The following is a 23,413-nucleotide window of genomic DNA, read 5'->3' on the forward strand; positions in this document are numbered from 1 at the left end:
ATCAGGGATGGTAGAATCACCAAAGATGTCAGGAAAAAATGGAGGAGGTGCAGACAGAAGGGAATCATCCTTCACTATGATTTGATGTTCAGGCTCCAAGTCATATACTTTATGAATGGCAGGGCAGGTTGGTTGTGCAACACCAACTCCATCAATGGCTTGATCCTCGTTCACAACAGGTGTAGAGTCTAGAGCGGAAGAACACAAGACAGTGCAATCCAGAGGATCATCAAAATATGAAGATGGAGGTTGAGGTATGAAATACATGTGAGAACCCATGGGATTCGTAACCAAGTTTGCGCAAAAATTGAGAGAAGTGATGTTGGGAGGATGTGACAGTTGAACAAATGTGTGTGCATGTTCTCCCACATCACTCTGTAGTGGTGGAGCTATTTGATGAGGGGACGGTGAACAATCACTTGTGACAGTGATCGTGTGCTTCCTTGATTACGCAGCTCCATCACTGAAGTATGTTGAGCGAGGCTTGATCTTGAACTTATTCTTGGGATTGATAGATTTGGTAAGGCAATATTCAAATCTATCCATGAGATACTGGATTTTCATCTGATTTTTCAAGGCTTGAAACATGAATTTACGAAAGTGCCATGAAAACTCCATAGGTGATTCGTGTGGGGCCTTCCATTGTTTTAACATTTTTTTATCAAGTACTTCAGGATCAAAATGTTGAAAAACATATTCGATTAGATCGTTGAACTTCTTGAATGAGTGCATGGAGTTATGAGGTAGTGTGCCACACCATTGCAATCGGTGGTCATGAAGTGTGTGTGCGAGCAACGAACATACATCTGTTTCATTAAAATCTTCCACGCCCTCCATGAGCGCATGGATGTCATCTAGGTGCTCAGGCCAGGCCACTTCACCTTTGCCATCATACGTGATTTGTGACAAGTGATTCCAGAACTCCCTCTCAACGTGAAAGATATGTCCGTTGGATAGAAATTTCAGAGGGTGAACTATAACAAACTCCATGATAGATGTACGAAGACTCAAAACAGATGATGAGGACTTAGCTTTTCATCTGGCTCTCCTTCTAGCACCAAAATGTTGATGGTGCTAGACCAGCCATCAATTTCAGGGGATATCCCAGGAAAGAAGTCCCAGCTAGACCTCATACCGTTTGGTGTAGGAGTCCCAGCAGTGTGTCATACGGTATTGCCTTGACCATGGTTGCCTGCATAGGCAAGTAAGATTTTTCTTTTGGTAACAAGTGTGTGACATGCGCAACAAGCCAAGGAAGGTGAATGAATGGTTCTAACACACGAAGAGTGGGTGAGTGCACCCCTTGGAAACCTATGAAAGCATGCGGCTAAGAAGGGAACACACGAGAAAATATGCATCACAAACTGGAAAGAAAGTAAGCTAACAATCCAAAGTAATGGTTAAAACAATAGCACATCTCAGTAAGATTCATACATACTTATACATAAAGAGTCCATACATGCATGCGTAAGAAAACAGATACTTATATCATTAGAGTAACCAAGATAGCTAAAATACAATAACAGTATATGCATGAAACTTGTTGGCTCTGTTATATTAAAAGTGAAATTTCTAATCATAGAGTACAACCATAACCAACCACTAGTCCCGGTTGCAGAACGTTACAATCACTGTCGCCTTCCCCTCTAAAGAGATGTACTAGCTCTGCACTGTGGAGAAGCCAAATCTCATTACAATAATCTCCAAGCTTTCTCCAAGATACTCCTATCGGAAGCTTAGCTAACCAAAATCCCTTAAAATGAGTTTTGAGGTACTATAAATAGCAAAGGGTGGGATGACCCTTGACATTATCGTTTGTGATTCTTCACCTACCCTCATGACTCTTCAACTACTCAATGACTGTTACATTCAACTATTAACACTTCGACTTCCACTTTACAAGATGTTACATATAATTTGCACATGTACCCATGTGAGACAAAATAGGCTTGAGCAAGCCATGCAAGCTATCACTAACGCTCAGATAGTTTTGGTAAGACCAACTCTTCGACATCCTTGAGATGACTGGCGGTGGCAAACTGATGCCAAGCTTGGTCATCCATGATGGTGTCTGTGTGCTCAATGATGACATCCTTCTAAAAGTGAACTCTTGCCTTCGTTGCATCTGGGTACAGTGATATGGCTCCTCCATTCAACTCATATGATAACATGCACCTCATCATGTTGAGTGCAGTTGGACCAGCAACATATTGATGCATAGTGTTTGTGCTGATCTCCAAGTGTGTGTTGGTGAGCATGTGCATCATCTTGTCGAAATACATGTTCAGCTCCAGTCGAACTTGCTTCTTGTCTTCGCTTCGATGAGTGTGCCAAATTGGTGGGATCACATGTGTGCGCACAATGACATCCATGCTCCTGAATACCCTTGCATACGATCGACAGTACTGCTCACCCTGTCTGCTCCATGCCAGCTACTAGATGGGTCCATAACTTATATGGGCGTAGTTTCATAAGTCTGTGCATGTTGCACCTCCTGCTGTGCTCGTTCCCGTTGTAACTCCTTTTGGCATTTATGCATATCCTATTATTCCTTGGGTTGTCGCTTCAACACCTGTAACTCCTTCTTCGTTTCTCTCTCTGCCTTCGCTCGATTCTCTTATCCCTCTATTGCCTCATAGCCTCAATCTCCAAATCTTCTTTCATCGCAAGTGGATCTACTTGAGCTTGCAACTTTTTTCTGCCTTTGCACTGTCAACAACCTTCCCCTTGCATTTGTTGCATGCAGGTGTGCTACCTTTTTTTGTTGCTGATGGTGTTGCTCACTATGAAGTCGCTGCCATTTCATCTTGATATCCTTGTCCATGAACAACTTGATGTCTTCATAAATAGGCAAGTTCATAGACACTTGATCGACTACATCCCCAGTTGTGCTTTGAATGGTGTCTTCGCCTCTACTCTCTTGGAAGCCATTGTACTTGTGTTGTTGAGAGGCAGAAAAACAACTGTGGTACCTTGAAATAGCTAAGCTGGAAGTGCCAAAGACTCCTCCATGCAATGTGGGATGCCAGAGCTATAAGTTCATTGTGAGGAATGAGCTCTGCAGCATCCGGTTCATGACTTTTGATAAGATCGAGGTTATGATGTGCATGCCACAAATCTAGGAAAAGTGACACTTTGCAAGAGGTCCCTAAAATGAGCTTTGCATGCAACCTCTAGTTGCTAAAAATATATCCCTAGATCTAGGGATGAATTTTGCATGCTACCTTTTGCTATTTCGGGAAGAGCAGTCCATGCATGCAAATCAGTTTTGCTTGGTCCGATAGGGAACCAGTCAACATGAAGGCACATGCAATAGCCTGCTTGACAGAGAGAGGGATTTGCCCAGTTTCTAAGAGGAACTAGGATGGATGTCCCAAAGTAATTGCGCAATTTCTGGGAGGAGGAGGTGACTGCTACCCAGAATTGCGCAATTTCTATGCTGAGCTACAGTGCTAGGATATATTATGCAATTTTCGCAAGGAAGATTGTCTAACTGCATTGCACAATTTCTGAGCGCAGCAGGCTACCCAACAGATTTGCACAATTTCTGGAGGGTTGCCCTCCAGAATTGTGTAATTTTATGAGGGAGCTACTCAGCCAGCAACTAGCCCGAGTCTGAAATGGCAGCCTATGAGGGAAGTGAAGCAAACTAACATGCACAAGCTGGCAAGTTGTTGAAAACCCAATGAAGCCTATGTAGTTGATGGGGCAAGACATGTTGCTAGGATGGTTGGTATGGAGGATCCAAAATGAAGCTAAGGAAAAAATTTGGAGGGTGCTTGTGGCTGCTACAACAATAGCGTAGACTAGGGGTTTACCCTAACATGGGGAACCCTACCCAAAATATAGAAAATTGTACTTAATTGGAAGTTTAAAATATAAAAGAATAAACATTGAATCACAAATCATTTACATAAGAAACACACTGAAATTAACATTTATGAAAGAAATAACATTCCATAGGCTTGAGAAATCACCTCTCCAACAATTCGCAGGTGGTATTTACATTAAATTTGCAAAATATCACTTTTGTAACAGTTTTCCAACCATCATTATGTTAGAAGTTTTTCCCACAAAAAAGCTAAAAAATGATTTTAAAATACATATCCAATGTGTTGAATGTGAAATCGAATGAAAAATTCCAAAGAACCTTATGTTGTTATGAGTTTTCAGCCATCGAGCTTACGATCGCTGCTATGAACCAACAATATATCTTGAAAATGAAGGTTTTGTTTTAGTTTAGAGATTTTGTTAGGGTTTATTCTGAGCTTTTTCTTTTTTAATTCATTCTAAAATATGCCCATCAACGAGGAAATCTAGAGGTAACTGGTTGGAAAAGTACTTCTGAATAACCTCGTCTGCAGGGTACACGAGAAATTGGGAGGGGATTTCCTACTATTGTGTCCCCTGCTATACCTAATGTACCATGCACTTCTAGGACACCCTAGGATCCATCATACAGTGTGAGAACACAACCATGTGTATCACTGATTTCATATCCTGCATTTGAAATGAGATCAAACACTGGACCACGACACTTCAATCTTGAAATCTCAAGTGATTTGTTGTGGATTAAACTTGTTTACCTAAGAATGTCTAGATTTTAAAGTAAGATTTATTGTTTGTATTTAGTAATGGAAGAAAATTTTCCCTTAGTGGGAAAAATGTATAAAAGGTATTCTTTATTATTTTAGACTACATTTCTCCATAAATTAGTTTAGATTTTAAAGTAAGATTTATTGTTTGTATTTAGTAATGGAAGAAAATTTTCCCTTAGTGGGAAAAATGTATAAAAGGTATTCTTTATTATTTTAGACTACATTTCTCCATAAATTAGTTAAGTCTAGTGTATTATCATTAAGAAATTTAAATGCAAAAGTCTTAACAACATTGCAAATGAATTAGACACCTTGCAAAAAAAGATGATAAACATGGTCTACTAGATATGTTCAGTTTTTCTAGTTGCATCGATAATTGCCCAATGTCAACTTTGAAGAATTCCCACAATTCCTATAGAATACATTCATTTTTTCTTGTTCAACAGTGGATTGCAGCTCCCTAGTATTCCATATTGTCAACCTATCAAATCAAAAGTAGAGGCATGAAAGTAGATAAATTTGGATGCAAATGGGGGCCTAAATTTTAGCATTAGGCCACCCATCCAAAACATTATATGAGAAAAATCAAATGAAGATTGCATTAGATTGTTGGAACTTGCATCTAAATATATTCAAAAAGCCATGGATCAATTAAATTTTAGAGTTGTACCTATCATTCACAAACCAAAAAATTGATAAGAATGAAAATTTTGCACGAAGTTGCTAGCGATTTAATTAACTCTATCATGTAGCAATCAACTACATTGAGAAACAAAGATTACCATGAAAAAAAAAACCAGTAAAAATAGGTTATGCTTTACGCTAAGGAATTTACAACCATAGCCATACACTTCCAAGGGTATTGGTACTCAATTGACGTATGTTCTAAAATTCTAAATTACTAAAACAAACTACAGATCTTTCATCCTTGAAACAAGGGCAACCGCTTCTGAGCAGCAAAATAGAAAGATACGCTCACATAAGATCTATGGGACCTCATAAACAAACAGATTCCTATTTATAACTATCTTTTAACAAACATATCTTATTTATAGCTAAATTTTAATTGTATTAATAAGTTATGTTCCACCTTATTTCTAATTTATCAGTAAACGAGCTTCCAAGGGTTTTCTCTATACTTTCCAAATAATTATTTAATTTTTTTCCAATGTAGACATTATGTTTCTCCGTTCTCACTGCATGTTGTAAAATTTTGTTGTAATGTGATCATCTACAATCTAGTAATGTACCAACATGATAAATAAACATTACCATGACCTTTGTGAAAATTTGCATATGCAGTAAGAAATGAAACTAAGTTGCATCTACAGTAAGGAAAGCAACCGACTCAAATGTAGCACAACATGAAATAGTAATTTCCCACCCCACCTAGCTACCAGTAGCAAGCCAGAGAGACAGCTAGACATTCGTATTTTGCCAACATTGCAAGAAATAATTTTGTTTAGTACATGGCATCATGACTCTAGGCCTATGTTCCAAGTCCTTAAACAACCATTTGAGTTTAAAAAAAAATGCATATCCCTCACTAAACACAGAGTCATTTCTAAAATCACTAATATAAAACAATAAAAGAAATAATTAGCGTGTCTAGCATCCACGACAAAATGAATGAGGTTGAGGGTAAGGAGGGTAGAGTTTTGAGATGAACCATGGTATGTTCAAGAGAATGGAATGATGAGACACATGCCTGTCGTTCTAGGTCCCATGGCATTATGTGTCAAATTATTTTTGTTACGTCCACTAAAGTGACTTACAAAATGGTGGTGAATTATAATATATAAAGTTTGCATGGAATACATGTGCCTCAGCGTGGAATCAAAGAATATGGAGAAAAGGGTTAGGGACTTCAAAGCCTCTAGTTGTTTACCTAGGAGGTCAGTGAATTTTCATTTGCCATCTGATGGTGAGCAATGTTATTAAGCAACTTGATCATTCATTCAAATGTTATCTAGACCTCTAAGGTCTGAAGAACATCAGCTTAAAGAAATTAGTTTGCCAAGTTTTCGAGTGCCTGAGTTGCGTTTTGAGGGACTCATAGTACAAATCATGAAGTAAGAAAGCGTTCATAGTATAACGCGTGAAGTAAGAAACCATTTTTGTAGTCAATTTTCAACCATGGAGGAAAAATGTTGAGTTTATAAAGCAAGGTTACTTCTTTACCATTAAATATTGATTTAGCTTATGGCTTAGTGTTGAAGGCTTGGTGGGTAGTGAAGAAAATGTCGATTTAGCTTATGTCTAAATGTTGAAGGCTTGGTGGGTATTGAAAAAAACATGTTAGGATTGAGAAGAATTATTTTTTCATTTATGTGCTATGTTAATAGGGTAGGAGATTTCTTCTGCAGGTGATGTATTTGTAGCCTCTACACAAAAACCATTAGGGAAGAATGACATTGGATGGGTAAAGGAGTACCCATGGAGGATGCTTTGCGTTCACATATGGTTGTGTTTTGAATTCAGCAAGGTTTCTCAATCAAATTTCCTAGATGAGCCTGAGATACCATATTCTAAAGATGAGACTGCGGGAAAATGGTCTCATATCCAACCCCAAGAGTCCCAAAGATAGAGAAGTTATGAAAGATAATATTTCATGTAATACTATCTACTTACCTTAGCATCCAAATACTTCTGCAATAGTCCATAGCATCAGAAGGACAAAAGCCAAAGAAAAATAACCAGACCTCTCCTTTCCATCCAAAGCCTTCTACAATAGGATGGCTTGCCACCACCAGGTGGGTTATAATAAAAGTGAGGGCAAGATGAACCAGTTAGGATGGTTGCAACTTGCAGTAAAGAAATCCTTGGTATGTACTTGAAATTTGTAGTTATGGTTGAAAACTTATACAATTGGTATTTTACGAAACTATATAATTATTTCTTATGAAATAAGAGGGAAAACAATGTGTGTGTGCCTCGTCTTAGCAAAGAACTCTACATCTCTATTTTTAGCCAATAAATTCTGACCATTCAACGTAATCTGTGGCAGTTTTAGGAGGAAAAATGGTATTAGCTTGCACACATTAATTGTAACAACAAAAATCAATAACCATACTCAAGTCTAACAGATTGTTGTGCAGTGATTTGTGTGCAACGATTCTTATGGTCAAGACATGTAAAATAAAAATCACTTACCATTGACATCTATTTGTGCTGATGCAAGTTTGCCTATATATCAAATATGCATATTGTGATATAGGTCTGAATATTGAATATTGTGATGTAGGTCTAATAAACAGTAACAGACTGTGAACTTTCACCCAAAGGAATTTTGTTGTTATAGAACTGTCCATACTACAAAAGCAACTTGGAGAGACTAGAACATGATATGCATATTGTGATATAGATTTGAATATTGAATATTGTGATATAGATATGATAAACAGTAACAGGCCATGAACTTTCACCTAGAGGAATTTTGTCGCTGCAAAATTATCCATACCACAAAACTAACATGGACAGGGAGAGACAAAAGCACCAACACATACACGTATATTTGTATGGATGACATGTATATTTGAATTTGGGTGTACCTAGACATTTACACTTTACACTTAGGCATGGAAATTTAAGAGAGGATGAGACACTTTACACTTAGGCATGGAAGTTTAAGAGAAGATGGGCTATATGTCAATTTGTAACTTAACATTTAATGTTAGTAACATGGATGACATGTCTATTGGAATGTGGGTGTATGTGGACATTTACACTTTACACTTGGGCATGGAAATTTCAGAGAAGATGAGCTACAGGTCAATTTGTAACTTAACATTTAATGTCACTCACTAATGTTAGAATTTTCTAGCATTACTTCATCTTACAGAAATGTTAGTCAAATGCTTAATCTATGCACAGATTTTTCTTTTTGTAACTTGAACAAGATTTCCACTTGTATCATAATACAGAGATTGGGGTTTTAGGCTTAGGCTTTCCCCGGGTTATTTCTTCTGTGTTATGTGTGATTGATTTCTCATTCTCAGTTATATGTGTTCTCTTGATCTTGCTCAATTCGATTAAGCTTCCACAAAGTGTTGTAGAAGTAGATCTTGTATTGTGTTTTAGTATATTGCATAATATGTTGATCTATAGTGGAAATTTTTACATGTTATCAAAGCAAAGGTGATCAAGGTGAAGAACAGTATACAAGAAGGAGAAGTTTGAAGTTTGTGGTTCCTGAATATAGAAATCGAGTTCTTATCACATCTCAAATTCACCTATGGTGTTCAATGGTTTAAGACTCGAGTATTCCCTTGATGTCAGCTCGAATTATATAGCCTAGAAGGATCGCAAGGAGGAAGTATTATAGGATAATGGTCTAAAGGACTTCATTGATCAAGAAGTCCCCAAGATGATTAATGCTACTCAACTGGCGGAATGGAAGAAATGTGTGGCTAGAGCAAGGAGAATCCTCCTGGAGGGAGTTCAGGACCACATTGTCTCGAGCCTCCATGGGAAGGAGACATCATTTTCGATGTGGAAAACATTGAAAGATCTATATCAGAACAACAACGATCAGAGGAAGTTGGCGCTGAAAGACAAGCTTCATAAGATCAAGTGTGAAAAGGGTGACACAATCTCTACATATCTGAACAAGCTCACCACCTGTAGGGATGAGCTTAGAAGTGTAGGGATCATGACCACTGATGATGACATGGTGAGTTTTGCACTCCTTGGTCTTCCTAAGAGCTGGCATAGCTACCAAGACTTAGTTAATGGAAGAGAAAAACTGTTAGATTGGGAATGACTTTGGTCGGATCTGATGCAGGAGGAAATAAGAAGAAGCACCAGAGATGGATCCTCATTGAGGCAAGATGATGAGGAAAATCTAGCCTTAGCGAGTAAGGTGAGGAAAGGGAAAGGGAAGGCATCCTATCCCAAATCCGGTTCTTCCCATGGTGGGAAGAAAATTGACAAATTGAAAGTGTGATGCTTTCATTTTCATGAAGTGGGCCATTATGCTACGAATTTTCCACAGAAGAAATCCAAGAAGGGTTCCTCGAAGGGATCTGATGGTGAGGCATTGGCCTCACAGTTTGAGCTGGATTTCTCACTCATCGCATGCATGGTTTCATCCATGGTGGGATGTTTGTGGTACCTAGATAGTGGAGCTTCATTCCACATGTCAGGTGACAAGAATCTTTTCAGTACCTTGGAGGAGAAGTATCTCCAGATGCGGATCAAGGTGGGCGATGATGGAAAGTATCATGTTTCAGGTGAAGGTACAGTTGTGTTTCATAGGGAGCATGGAGCTCCCCTCACCCTGACTGATGTAAAGTATGTACCAGGTCTGAAGAAGAATCTTGTGTCTGTCGCTATGCTAGAAGATAAAGGCTATGATGTAGTATTTAGTAAAGGAAAGGTATTCCTAAGGCATATCGGTACTGGATAGACAAAGCGAATAGGGATTCAAGTCAAGAATACCTACAAGCTGGAGGTAGACGACTGTGCTGCATTGAGTTCCAAAGTTGAGATGGTGCAAAGCCAAGATGTTGGCGAGCTATGGCATAGAAGACTGGGCCACATGCACCATGGAGCCTTGAAGATCATGCATCAGATTTCTACCAGATTACCCAAGGGAAATCTTGAGCAAACGACTACATGCAAAGGTTGTACCTTGGGTAAGTATACGAAATCTTCCTTTCTGGATTGAGAGAGTAGAGCTGGAGCAATCCTGGAGCGAGTTCACTCACATGTTTGTGGACCTTTCTCTACAGCCTCCACCGCTAAACAAAGGTACTATGTTATCTTTATTGATGATTTTTCTCATATATGCTGGATCTACTTTATGCAAAAGAAGGATCAGACCTTCTTGAAGTTTTGTGAGTTTAAAGCCTTGGCAGAGAAAGAATCTGTAAAGAAAATAAAATCCTTGCATAGCGAAAATGGTGGAGATTATTTCTCCCAACAGTTTAAAAACTTCTCCGCTGCAGAAGGTATTAAATGAGAATTGACGACACACCATAACCCACAGCAGAATGGGGTGGCTGAAAGGAAGAACAGATTGATTATGGGAGTATCTCGAGTGATGTTGCTTGACCAAAGCCTACCACTGCATTTGTGGTTTGAGGCATGCAATACATTAGTATACTTGTAGAATAGAAGCCCGCACCGTATATTGAGAATGAAGACACCTATGGAGGCCTATTCCGGGAAGTGACCGGATGTAAGTCACTTCTGAATCTTTGGATCATCAATTTACTATCATGTGACCAAAGATGCCAGGAAGAAGCTAGACCCAACAGCTGAGTTGGGAATACTTGTGAGGTACATGGATACACCCAACAACTATCGCATGTAGCTTCCTTCCACTCAGAGGATAGTGGTACGCATGGATCTGAAGTTTGACGAGCAGAAAGCCATGTGATTATCACTTGAGAGGGATATCGAGTTGCATTTAGATGAGGAACCTTTAGTTCCTAAGGAGGAGGAGCCTCAATTGATGCAGAGCAGCTGCATGCAGAGGATCTGGGAATGGATACATCCACTCATGCTAATACTTCCAGAGATGGGTGGAAACGCTCAAGGGAAGTTGACAGGTTGATGTTGGATGTGTGAGAGAATGTGGGACAACCATCTTCTCAGCGTAGACAGAGGAGGTCGCCTGACCAGTACACTGGGTACATGGCCCTGGTTGGGGAGTGTGTAGATACCAAACCTTCTTCATTCGAGGAGGCAATGTAGCAACTAGTCTGGGTTGATGCAATGGTAGAGGAGTACGACTCTATCATTCGGAACAATGTGTGGGATGTTGTCCCAAGGCCTTAGGGCAAGTCACTGGTGAGTTCCAATTGGCTTTACAAGGTAAAGCAAGTAGCTGATGGCAGTGTTGAGAAACATAAGGCAAGGTTTGTTGCCCGGGTTTTCTCACAAGTCGAGGGGATCGAATACAATGAGACTTTTGCTCCTGTAGCAAGGTATTCATCGATTAGATCGATGTTGGCACTATCAGCTCAGAATGGGTGGAAGATCCACCAGATGGATGTGAAGACAACATTCCTCAATGGGAAGATTTAGGAGGAGGTCTACATTGAGCAACTAGAGGGTTTTGAGACCTTCGATCGTGAGTCGCATGTGTGCAGACTCAAGAGGGCTTTGTATGGGCTGAAGAAAGCACTCCGTGCTTGGCACACCAGAATCGACAACTATTTCACCGAGTTGGGCTTCACCAAGAGTGAAGCAGATGCGAACCTTTACCACATCATGGTAGAAGGTAAACCATTGATCATTTTTCTTTATGTCGATGATCTAATTTTGACAGGTGATGATGAGCGAATACAGTCTTGCAAGGAGGACCTTGCAAGAGAGTTCGAGATGAAGGACATGGGCTTTATGCACTACTTTCTAGGCATGGAGGTGTGGCAGAAAGATAGGGATGTATTTGTGTCTCAAGGAAAGTATGCCAATGAGATACTCAGGCACTTTCACATGGAGAAGTGCAAGCCCATGCAGACTCCTCTAGCTAGGAACTGGAGGAAGGAGGATGCTACTTCAATTGAGGTAGTAGCTGCTACTGTTTATCGGTAGCTAGTGGGTTCACTTATGTATCTGGTGAACACACGACCCAGCTTATGCTTTGCGATGAACCAGCTAAGTCAAGCTATGGTTCAGCCTACGAAGCTATTTTGGAAGGCAGTGAAGCATGTGCTGAGATACCTCAGAGGCACATCTCAGTTCGGATTGTAATACAGACGAACAGAGGGAATGAAGCTTCAGGGCTTCACAGATGTGGATTGGGCAGGGAGCCCATCAGACCGGAAGATCACTTCTGGAGGAATCTTCAACCTTGGTTCAGCTACAGTTTCCTGGTACAACAGGAAACAGATGTCAGTTGCACTTAGCTCAGCAGAGGCTGAATACATGGATGCATGTGAGGCCATTTGAATGCAGAAGATTCTAGTGGGATTGTTTGGTCAGATGATGGATCCTGCAGTGATCTACTGCGATAGCCAGAGTTGTATCAAACTCTCTGAGAATCTAGTTTTTCATGATAGGTCCAAGCACATTGATATCTAGTATCACCATCTTCGAGACTATGTGGTCAAGAGGATCATGTTATTGCTGTATGTTTCGACCGAGGAACAGGATGCAAATATTTTGACTAAGGCATTCTCAAAATGCAAGTTCGAGTTCCACAAAGACAGGATTGGGGTTACTGATAATCCCTTTCTTGTTGAGAGGGAGTGTTGAAAATAGCAACAAGAAATGCTAAAAATAGAATTGCTAAAAATAGCACTCAGCTAGTGTTGATCTTAGCAACAATGGATGGAAAAATGGAAGTGCTAAAAATAGCATTCTATAAACATCATTTCAGGATACCTTCCTATTTTAGTTAGTCCCTAAACTAAAATAGTGAAGTAAAATTTGAATTTGATCTTAGCAGTTGTTTGTAAAATAATTAATTAATTCATCTTGAGTTAATTAGTTAAGGAAAATCAAATGTGAAATCTATGTGGGGACATGCAACATTTTCTCCATTAATTGAGGAATTTATCCATCAGTTAAAGAGATAAGGATGAGTTGTAATATTGAGTTATAATTAGTTGGCTCAGTTAACTGAGTCAAGTCCAGTTAGATTAATTTAAACAGTTTGTTGAATTAATGTAAGTTCAGTTAGTTAATGTTTGCATGCATGTAACTACTGCACTTCAGATAATTGAGTATTCTCTCATAAATAACTCATGCATGTCAGTTCAAACAGGGACCTAGTTGAGATCAGATGGAGGGGCAGTGTACTATCAGTTGCTAGAATATTCCATTGTGAATATTCTTTGCATGCAGAAGGAATTATTTCCTTGAGGATTGTGAAATTACTTCTTTAGGTTTAGTGAGTGTGATGAGGCCAATTCACACATGTGGCTTCACTGGACCCCAAGAAAAACTGCACAAGGAAATAGGACGCTTGGAGGGCTTGAGGAGGACATATACTATGTCTATTCAATTTGTGAGCTATATTGTTTGATTGCAAAGAGAGCAGGATAGCTTGAGAGTTGGTTCCTTTTGTAACATGAACAAGGCTTCCACTTGTATGATAATACAGAGATTGGGGTTTTAGGCTGAGGCTTTCCCTAGGTTATTTCTTCTGTGTTATGTGTGATTGATTTCTCATTCTCAGTTATATGTGTTCTCTTGATCTTGCTCAATTCGATTAAGCTTCCGCAAAGTGTTGTAGAAGTAGATCTTGTATTGTGTTTTAGTATATTGCATAATTTGTTGATCTATAGTGGGAGTTTCTATATCCTATTCTCCTCATAGAAGTGGATCTTTCCCCTATCGAGAGCCTAGCTATGACTAGGCTTCTGTTGTACAAGCACAAACTCAATAACGTAGGAGACCATAGACTTCCTAAGCTAGCTTTAAATTCCAGTCAAAACCACCTAAGGCTCAAACGAGGTTGGTATAAAGACACCAGGGCCTGGTTAAACCATTGGGAGATCGACGAGAATGTTGCATTGCAAAACATTAATGACATTAAAAATATTGTCACTTCTATGTTCAAAGAAAAAATGTGGTGTGAGAAAGATTTAGCAGCTAAAAGAAAATTAAGATATTATAAGGAGGTCATCAACCCTACCCTAGAAGATCAAAATTATCTCTCGGTTTTAACAAGCTCAAAGAAGAAAATTAATATAGCCAAGATTAGAACAAACTCTCATGAGCTCCATAGTGAAACGGGTTGTTGGGCAGTGCCTAAAACACCATGGATAGAAAGAATCTGTCATCTATGTTAGAATATGAACATCGAGGATGAAAATTGCTTCCTCTTACGATGTCAAAATTATAGTGAGCTCGAGAGGCTTCTCTCCAAGCTTTTTGAGCATAGGAATAAAAGCTTAAATCAAACTAAATAATTTGTTTTGTTTAGGTGCAATAGACCAAAGTTTGGTCTCAGTTGACGTTAACCATCATCAACATCATCATCAAATGTTTATGTAATTCACATTAAAATACTTTACCCAATATGCAATAAAATATTTTTGTTTTATATATATATATATATATATATATGTGAGAAAATAAAATATTAAAATCAATTATTTATAATGAAATATATTTTAGTTATATATATATATATATGATTTTTTTATATTAATAAATTTTAAATGTTATATATTAATTTTATGTTAAAATTTGAATAAATTATATGATGAATGTTTTAGCTTTTATTTTATATATATATATATATATAGAAAGTGAGAATATAGGAATTTTTAATTTTAATTATTTTAATTTTTTAATAAAATATTGATAAAAGTAGATTATTTAATATTGATATTTAAATATTTTATTTGTCTTGTGAAGTTAGGAGTTTATAATGGATTTTCCTATTGACCATTATTAGTTTAACATTGACCAATACAACTTGTAGTATTTAACTTTTAAAAAGAAATATTTATTAAAAAAATATTTTTCAAATATTTGATTGGATCATAAATTTGAAATTATAGTCTCTATGTCATGTGGATATCTGTCTCTGCCATAATTTTTTAATGCAGCTACAATATTTATGCCATGAATATTTGTATATTTGTAAAGTGATTTTTACATTTTTAAAGTAATTTTTCATTGTAAACCTTTTAGGAAAACCAATCAAAATCTATGAAAATTTATAAAGCACACCATTATTTGTGTTTTTAGGAGTAAAAATAAAAATGTGGAAACTTACTAGTGGTTACTATCCATCAAAATTTATTCAAATCCTTACCCTTAGTTAGCAATTAATTTTTTCATTTCATATATTAATATTCACTTAGGTGGTAGGGACTAAGCTTCCCTAGTGATCCCATGCGTGAAAAGAGAAACTAATTTTTTCATGTGCACAATCTACTCGTTATCTCATATTTGGCCTAACTACATGGGAATAAATTTTAAAACATATAATAGATATAGAGAGTGAAATACTCCAATATTTTTTGTAGATATTATATGAAAAATTACAAATAAATATTTTCATTTGTAATCTTGATATTGTTTATCTTAGATATGGCTCAACTTTTAAGTTATTCCATGAAGAAATGTGTAGTTGCATCGATAGGTATCCAAATACACTTAGAATATGGAAGGAGTAGTAGGTGAAAGCTTGCAAGTCTAATCTCCATATAGGAGCAAGAAAAAACTTTCCATATTTGTATTTTGTATTTGCAAATTCCTTCCAAGTTGAGAATTTGTACTTTCCATATTTGTATTGTGTATTTGCAATTCCTTCCAAGTTGAGAATTTGTATTGGAATAATTTTTTTTATATTAAAAAAAATATATTAATTGTTAGTATGGAAACCATTTTATTTTTTCCAAGAAAATTGTTTTATCTATTAATTAGATTAAACATATATTATTATTTTAAGATAATTTTTTGAAATAATCAGGCCATAAAAACTTGATGGTGTGATTATTCCAGAATAACAATGTCAAAACTATATGAATCATAGAAATTTGACCTCAGAGATATGTTTTATATTATTATATTTTTTTTTCATTAATCAAAAAATATTTGTATTTAGTTTATTGAAAAAAATAGGGAAATATTATGTTGAGCAACGACATGGATTTTGCATATTATCATACTTTTCAAGCTCTTAAAATTGAAGAAATTCCACAGATTTTAATGATTTTCATATTGCTTCTGTAAATGTTATCATGGAGCTTATTGTCATTTATATTTTGATATTAGCTACTTACTCAGCTTTTGTTACAATAGTTGAGTGAACTTTACAAACTCATTTTATTTATTTTTGTTGATTAATATTATAGTTATTTTCTTCTCACTAACATTGAATGGATGTTATATAAATAATTTTGGAGTTAGAATATTATTAATGGAATTTCTTAGTTGTAATTAATGGAATTGCTTAGTTCTTGATACTATGTTAATAATGTGTATTGAACAATATTTATAACTTTTTCATTTCAATATGTTATTGTGATTTTGGATACAATTTGTTTTAATATTTATTGGTGATATTTTTTCTTGAGATTAATAATAATTAGTATTGAGAATGATTAATACTAATATTAATTATTATAATTAATTGTGATGTGTTATTTTTCTATCCATTAATATTATTAGTTTCTCTTATTTAATATATATTGTATATTTATTAAATATTAATAAAAATAATTAAAGTTAATATTTATGAGTTGTTTGTATATGAAGGAGATATGTAATTTTTTTGTATATTATTATGAAATTGACATATAATTATAACAAAATAATATTTCACTCAAATGGAGTGTAATCTCTATCAAATAATTTTGAATATAAAAAAACTTAAATGTATATTAATGATTTAGATATCTATAGTGCAATAAAATTGTTTATAAATTTATTTGACAGCTACTATATTACAGTTTCTGATAAAGCGAAATATAATTTTATTGCAATTGTATGCCAATTTCATATAATATATAAAAATTACACATTTTCTTCGTACCAGACTATAATATCAATCATCAACTTATTAAGTAGAAAAATAGAATTTATTAATATTATGTAATGTAGCTAATTAAAACTGATTATATATATATACATACATATATATATATATATATATATATATATATATATATATATATATATATATATATATAAATATAATTTAATAAAAATTTTACCAATACTAAAAATAATAATAATAATAATAATAAAATACATGAATCGCACTTCTTTCTTGTATTTTCACTTACGTGCATTCTATCCTAAAATATAGAAGAAGAAAACAAGTTTTTTTCAATTTAATTGAAAAATTTAATATAAATTTAATATTTAATATTTTTTATTAAATTATTTTATTTTAATATAATAAATTTAATTTTTATTTTGGATTTGCCTTTACGATCTAAATGATGTTATTTTGAATATTTCTGTGAAAAATAAAAATCAACTTCAAATTTATGTAAATTTCACAAACTATCACACTCTATTGAAATAAATTTATTAATTTGTAAAAAAAATTATTAAAATTCCTTAATATAATCATTTCATAAATTTATATAGTTTGTACCAAAAAATATTACTCTTTTTATACTCTTTTTATAATAATATTTTATTATTTTATTATATTATTTTAGTATTCCATTCAATATAAAATTTATTGAATGTTTTTTTAAGATTTTATAATTAAAACGAATATTACTACTAGAATCTGATGATATATTATTTGATATTATAATGAAAAAGAAAGCAACTATTATATATACTTTTTTCTGGCATTATTTTCATGCGTAATGAATATTTTATTTATAGTGACATATGGACATAGTTTTATTCGCAGTGGATATTTGTGGAGATTTTTTGAGCATGGGAAATGATATATTTATTGATGGTGAAAATTTGCAATGAATATTGGTGGATATGGGAAAAAATATGTTTATTGATGGTGAATACTTGCAATGAATATTTGTGGAGATTTACTTGAGATGAATCTTTGTAAACAAGAAAAAGTATTTTTTTTTTAAATTTATTTATTTAACTATATATTCCAAAGTCTACACCATTACACTAATAATAACTTTACGTTAATATATTTGCTAGAATTTTATAATAATATACTCTCTCATTCTTAAAATTGTTTTATTAATTTTATAATAATATACTCTCTCACTCTTAAAATTGTTTTATTTGTTTTTCTTCAAAATTTATTTATTATTATTATTATGAGAATTTCACTATCTCAGTTAAAATCTCAACTTAGCCCGAAGAAAAAGCATTAAGAATAAGAAGAAGAAAACTACAATGGTTTAAAAAAAAATAGAAAATAAAATATTAAGGTTTGAAATTTAAAAAAAAAAAATTAATGAAAATTAAAAAATAATGATGGGAGATAAGATTAAAAAATTGCAAGAAAATTAAATAACAATTTAGCTCTAAATATTATAAAAAATAAATTAGACAGCAAATCAATATTATAAAAAATAAATTAGACAACAAATCAAGTTGAATTAAGAAATGTGATTTAAAAGGTAAAAAAAGGGAGAATAGAAACAAAATGTGAATCATTAATAAGAAAACTACTATTAGGGATAGAGACAAAAATAAGAGTAATAAATAGGGATTTGTAACACTCCATATCCCTCTTTAGAACTATAATAGCATTAATAAGAAAACTACTATTAAGGATAGAGACAAAAATAAGAGTAATAAATAGGGATTTGTAACACTCCATATCCCTCTTTAGAACTATAATAGTTTTCCACTGTGTAAATGTCCTCCGTTAAGTTGTATCATGATTGATATTAACATTATTTTTTTAGTCAAACCCTGGGACCATGATGATTCTAAGGTCTCTCACATAGATGACTTGATTTTGTTGTCGAAATGGAACAAGAAATCCCCACACATAGGAAGAGGAATAGCTTTTTATATAAAATTAGAAATTCTAACATTAATACTAAGAGGATTTATATTACAAATTGTTGTTTAACACCTATCAACTCTACCATTTATAAGAAAAACTTTCTAGATAATAATTTCCTTTATAATACCCTAGAATAAGATATTCATAGTCAAAGGAATTATGATAATGTCCTCTTGCTAGGACACTCTAATTCTAGAACTACAACAAACCAAGCTATTCTTTTACATAATGATTCTAACCTAATAATCTATGGCTAGAAGAGTACCTTGATTTAGCTAGTATATAAAAAGAAACTCCAAAGACCTAACCAAATATTTATTTGCTGCCAAGTTAGTCAAGATCTATAAATCTCAAGACCTTATAATTTGCAATGGTGTAATCAAGTGGCCAAATTGCAACCAAATGGCTTGTATTCATGAGCTTAGAAATATTGTTATGGATTATGTGATATTTGATATTCTCGTTTCCAACCAAATTGTGAATTTGCCCTCTTAAAAGACCTTGAGCCTAAGTGTGATCATAGACCTTTACCCATTCTCTAAAATTTGTCATGCACAATAGGCATATATGAGTGTCAAAGGCATTTAATTTTTTATAAAATTAAAATGGATTTATTAGAGGATTTAAATAAAGACTTACATCTCTTAACCTATAAGGATAAAATCAAGAACCTCTATCATAATTTTGTTACAACCCTCTCTACTTCTATTAATAAGTTCTCTACCAAAGTGTGATATAAAAAAAATAATAGAACTACCAACTGTTTCTATGATATTGCAAAATTTCTAGAAACATTATCAGAAATGCTTCTACCAAAATTTTAAAACTCAATAAGATAAATACACACAAAACTCTTATTTAAAAGAAGAAAAAATATTATATGAATAGAAATAAAGAGCAACTAGTACACCTTTCTAAATTTAATTCTCAAAAGTTTTGGAAGAAAATCCTATTTCGTAAAACATTAGAAAATATTTAGAAATTTCTTGTCGATGAAAAGCTCTATGATTCCTTCGTCAAAGAATTTTCCTTTGCATAAATGAAATTAAAAGTTTAAGCTTGAGCCTAATGATACCTTTCTCACTTTCGATGTTGTTTCTCTGCTTACAAAAGACCAAATTAATGAAACTATTGGCATTATTAATAACATTACGCATCCTAACATAGCTGGTCTATGCTTAAATTAGAATTTTTTTTTTACTTTTAAGATGATATTTATAACTAAATATGTGGAGTTGCCATGTGCTTTCTTTATTTCCTTATTGTGAAAAAGTTTTACAGGGAGGATTTTGACACTAAAGTTTTAGATTTTTCCCATTTCTTTGTAAGTTTTCGAAAGCTATGTTATAACATTTTTTTTGAGATATTAATCTTATTGTCTGTTAGGTTTTATAGACAGTTTTGTTTACTTCAGTTTAGTTGAGTTTCATTAGAGTTATTGTTGATGTTTTCCATGTAATTTATTTAACTATTTTTAATATTGAGAAGAGAAATCTCTGTTCCACATTTTCATTTTCATTTCCATTTCCATTTTCATTCGTTGTCATGGTATCATGTAATTTATTTAACTATTTTTAATACTAAGAAGAGAAATCTCTGCTCCACATTTTCATTTTCATTTTCATTTTCACATTTTCATTTTCATTTTAATTCGTTGCCATACTATCAGAGTTTCAAGTCAACATTTTCATTTTCATTTTCATTAATTGTCAAGGATATCAGAGTTCCAAGTCACCTAAAACTCTAGAGAGCGGCAGAGACGAGAAGTCCAAAAGGCAAAGAGGACGAAGCAGGTCATAATCTGAAAATTATGTTTCTATAATATTCTTCCGGTCGGGATCAGGAGCTACCATTCTTCCTCTGGTTTTATCGGAAAGCGCTCGAATAGGTCATATAATAAAATGATCAAAAGGCCTTTCAATATATTTAACAATCTGATTGTCTTCATTAAAAAAACTTTCAATATATTCAACAATCTGATTGTCTTCATTATAAAAAGACACTATCGAACCAGAAGAAAAAAATAAATAAAAAAAAATAAAAACAAAAAACTTCTGAGACCAATACACAGATGTCATGGAACAAGTGCGTTGATCCACTCAACCATACAAAAGACCAAAAAAGGCGGCTCAACGTTCGGGTGCAGGGACGGTGCGTTGAATTTGTAAGTCAAAGGAAGCTTATGACGGTTAGAAGTAACGACGACATGTGTTCTACCTAAACACCCGTTGCTCAAACGACAAGCTATATTTGCAAAATATGGGACGTCGAGGTTCAAATATTTTTGTCAAAGTTTTTTTAATATGATTTACCAAATCGAAGTTACCCATGGTTGAAAATTCATGAAGGTATTCACGAATGCTTGAAAAGTATATTTTTTTAAAATGAAATGATAAGTCCTTTTTATTAAAAGTGCTTCATAAAAAGGAGGAAGCGCATTAGAAAAAAAAAAGGATACACGTTTTTATTAAAACAAGAAAAACTATTTTTATTAAGGCTTTTTTTAATAAAAACTCTGAATTGGTAAAGGTTAAAAGAAAAGAGAGGGTTGTATTTTTTAAGAATATATATTTTTTTAAGTTTTAAAAGGATATTTAAAAGAAGAAGCGCATATTTGTATTTGATTAAATGGTTTTTTTGCAATTCTTTTTAATATAGGTAGATTTTATTTAGCAAAAATTATGAGTTTTGGTTTTTAACAATGAAGACATTTTTACAAGTTCGGGATTGTTGAGATATTTTGTAGAATAGTTATGTAGAGTTGATCCAAGAAGAATTGGCAGCCATGCCCAATAATCAAAGGAATGCAACTATTGAATTTAGAAAAAAACAACATACAGCCAAATGTTGGATACAAAACTCAGTCGATGACTCTATCTTCAACAAGATATCTAGCACATCCACAACAAAAGAAGCTTGGGAAATCTTGAAAGTTTCGTATCAAGGCAATGATATAGTGAATACTATTAAATTGCATACATTGAGAGCTCAGTTCGAAACCTTGAAGATGACTGACACAGAGAATGTGGACCAATACATGACTAGAGTCATAGGAATAGTAAATCAAATCAAAGTCATTGGTGAAACCATTACAGATCAAAAGATTGTTGAAAAATTCCTTTGAATCCTGCCCAAGAAATATGACATGGTTGTAACAACAATTCTGGAATCCAAAGACTTTACAACCTTCTCAGTAGAATAGTTGACTGGATCACTTCTGGCACACAAGACAAGATTTAACTTGGCAGAATATTCCATGGAAAAAGCTTTCAAAGCACATCTCTCTTGAAAGAGGCAAAGGTAGAGGATATAGAGGTGACAACAAGCGAGGTAGAGGCCGAGGATGAGGTAGATCACAACATCATCATGCAGCAAAGAAATAGATACCTCCACATAACCAAACTCAGAGAAGTAGAACATGGAGCAAATCTCAATTCCAATGCCATTACTGTAAGAAATTTTGGCATTATAAACATGAATGCAGAAAGAAGCAATTAGATCAACAAAGAAGCAGTGTCCATCTCTCCAACAATGAAGGAGAATCCTTTTAAACAATGTTTCCTTACTGCCATATTTTTGAAGTCACTCACATCAAAGACCTTTGGTTGTTAGACAGTGTCTCAGAGATCATATGATAGATAACAAAATTATTATTTCTTATCTTCATGCTTCCATAACGTCATAAATTACTCTTGGAGATTGTTCTTGTATTAAAGTTGAAGGGAAAGGTACTATCACTATTATTACTAAATATAATAAGAAGAAATGCATACCTGATGTTTATTATGTTCACATCTAAAGAATAACCTCATTAGTGTAGGTCAATTCATAGAACATGGTTATGATGTAATATTTGAAGGGAACACGTGTTATATCTATGACAAACCTCCCAATATAAGATTGATCTGAAAATGGGTCACTTAGGCTTCTTGTCTAACTTACAAGAACCTCTCCCACTTCCAAAGCTTAAATATTCTCAAGTCTTAACGATTAACTTGTGCGGAATTAAATATGTGCTTGAAAATATGGGTGTATGCTTATGCTTGTTTTAAACTGTTCAGGTGCTGTAAATTGATTTTCTTAAACTGATATAAAGCAAAATAATAGCAATTAAAATAGCAGATACAATGTAGCAATAAAACACACATAGAACAGCAATATTAATTTGGATTTCACCCCAAATTATTGGGCTACGTCTCCGTGAGCTCTAATCAACTTGACTAGGTTCTCTGGGATTATGGCAAGGTCCTTTTACAAGCTCTTTGGCTCAACTCCATTGTTTTACACAAGAACAATGGGCTCAGAACACCATCTCTCCCTGGCTCTTGAAGCTCTCGGCTTTTTGGCTCTCAAATCTGGCTCTTGGCTCTAGCTCTTGCTTTTCACTTCTGTGCTGCCTGCTTATTCTCTGTTTTAGCAACAACTCCTTCGGTCTCTTTCATTCTGT

Source organism: Pinus tabuliformis, chromosome 7 (assembly GCF_031772625.1).
Source record: "Pinus tabuliformis cultivar Carrire ecotype Pingquan chromosome 7, CPIR1, whole genome shotgun sequence".
Lineage (NCBI taxonomy): Eukaryota > Viridiplantae > Streptophyta > Pinopsida > Pinales > Pinaceae > Pinus > Pinus tabuliformis.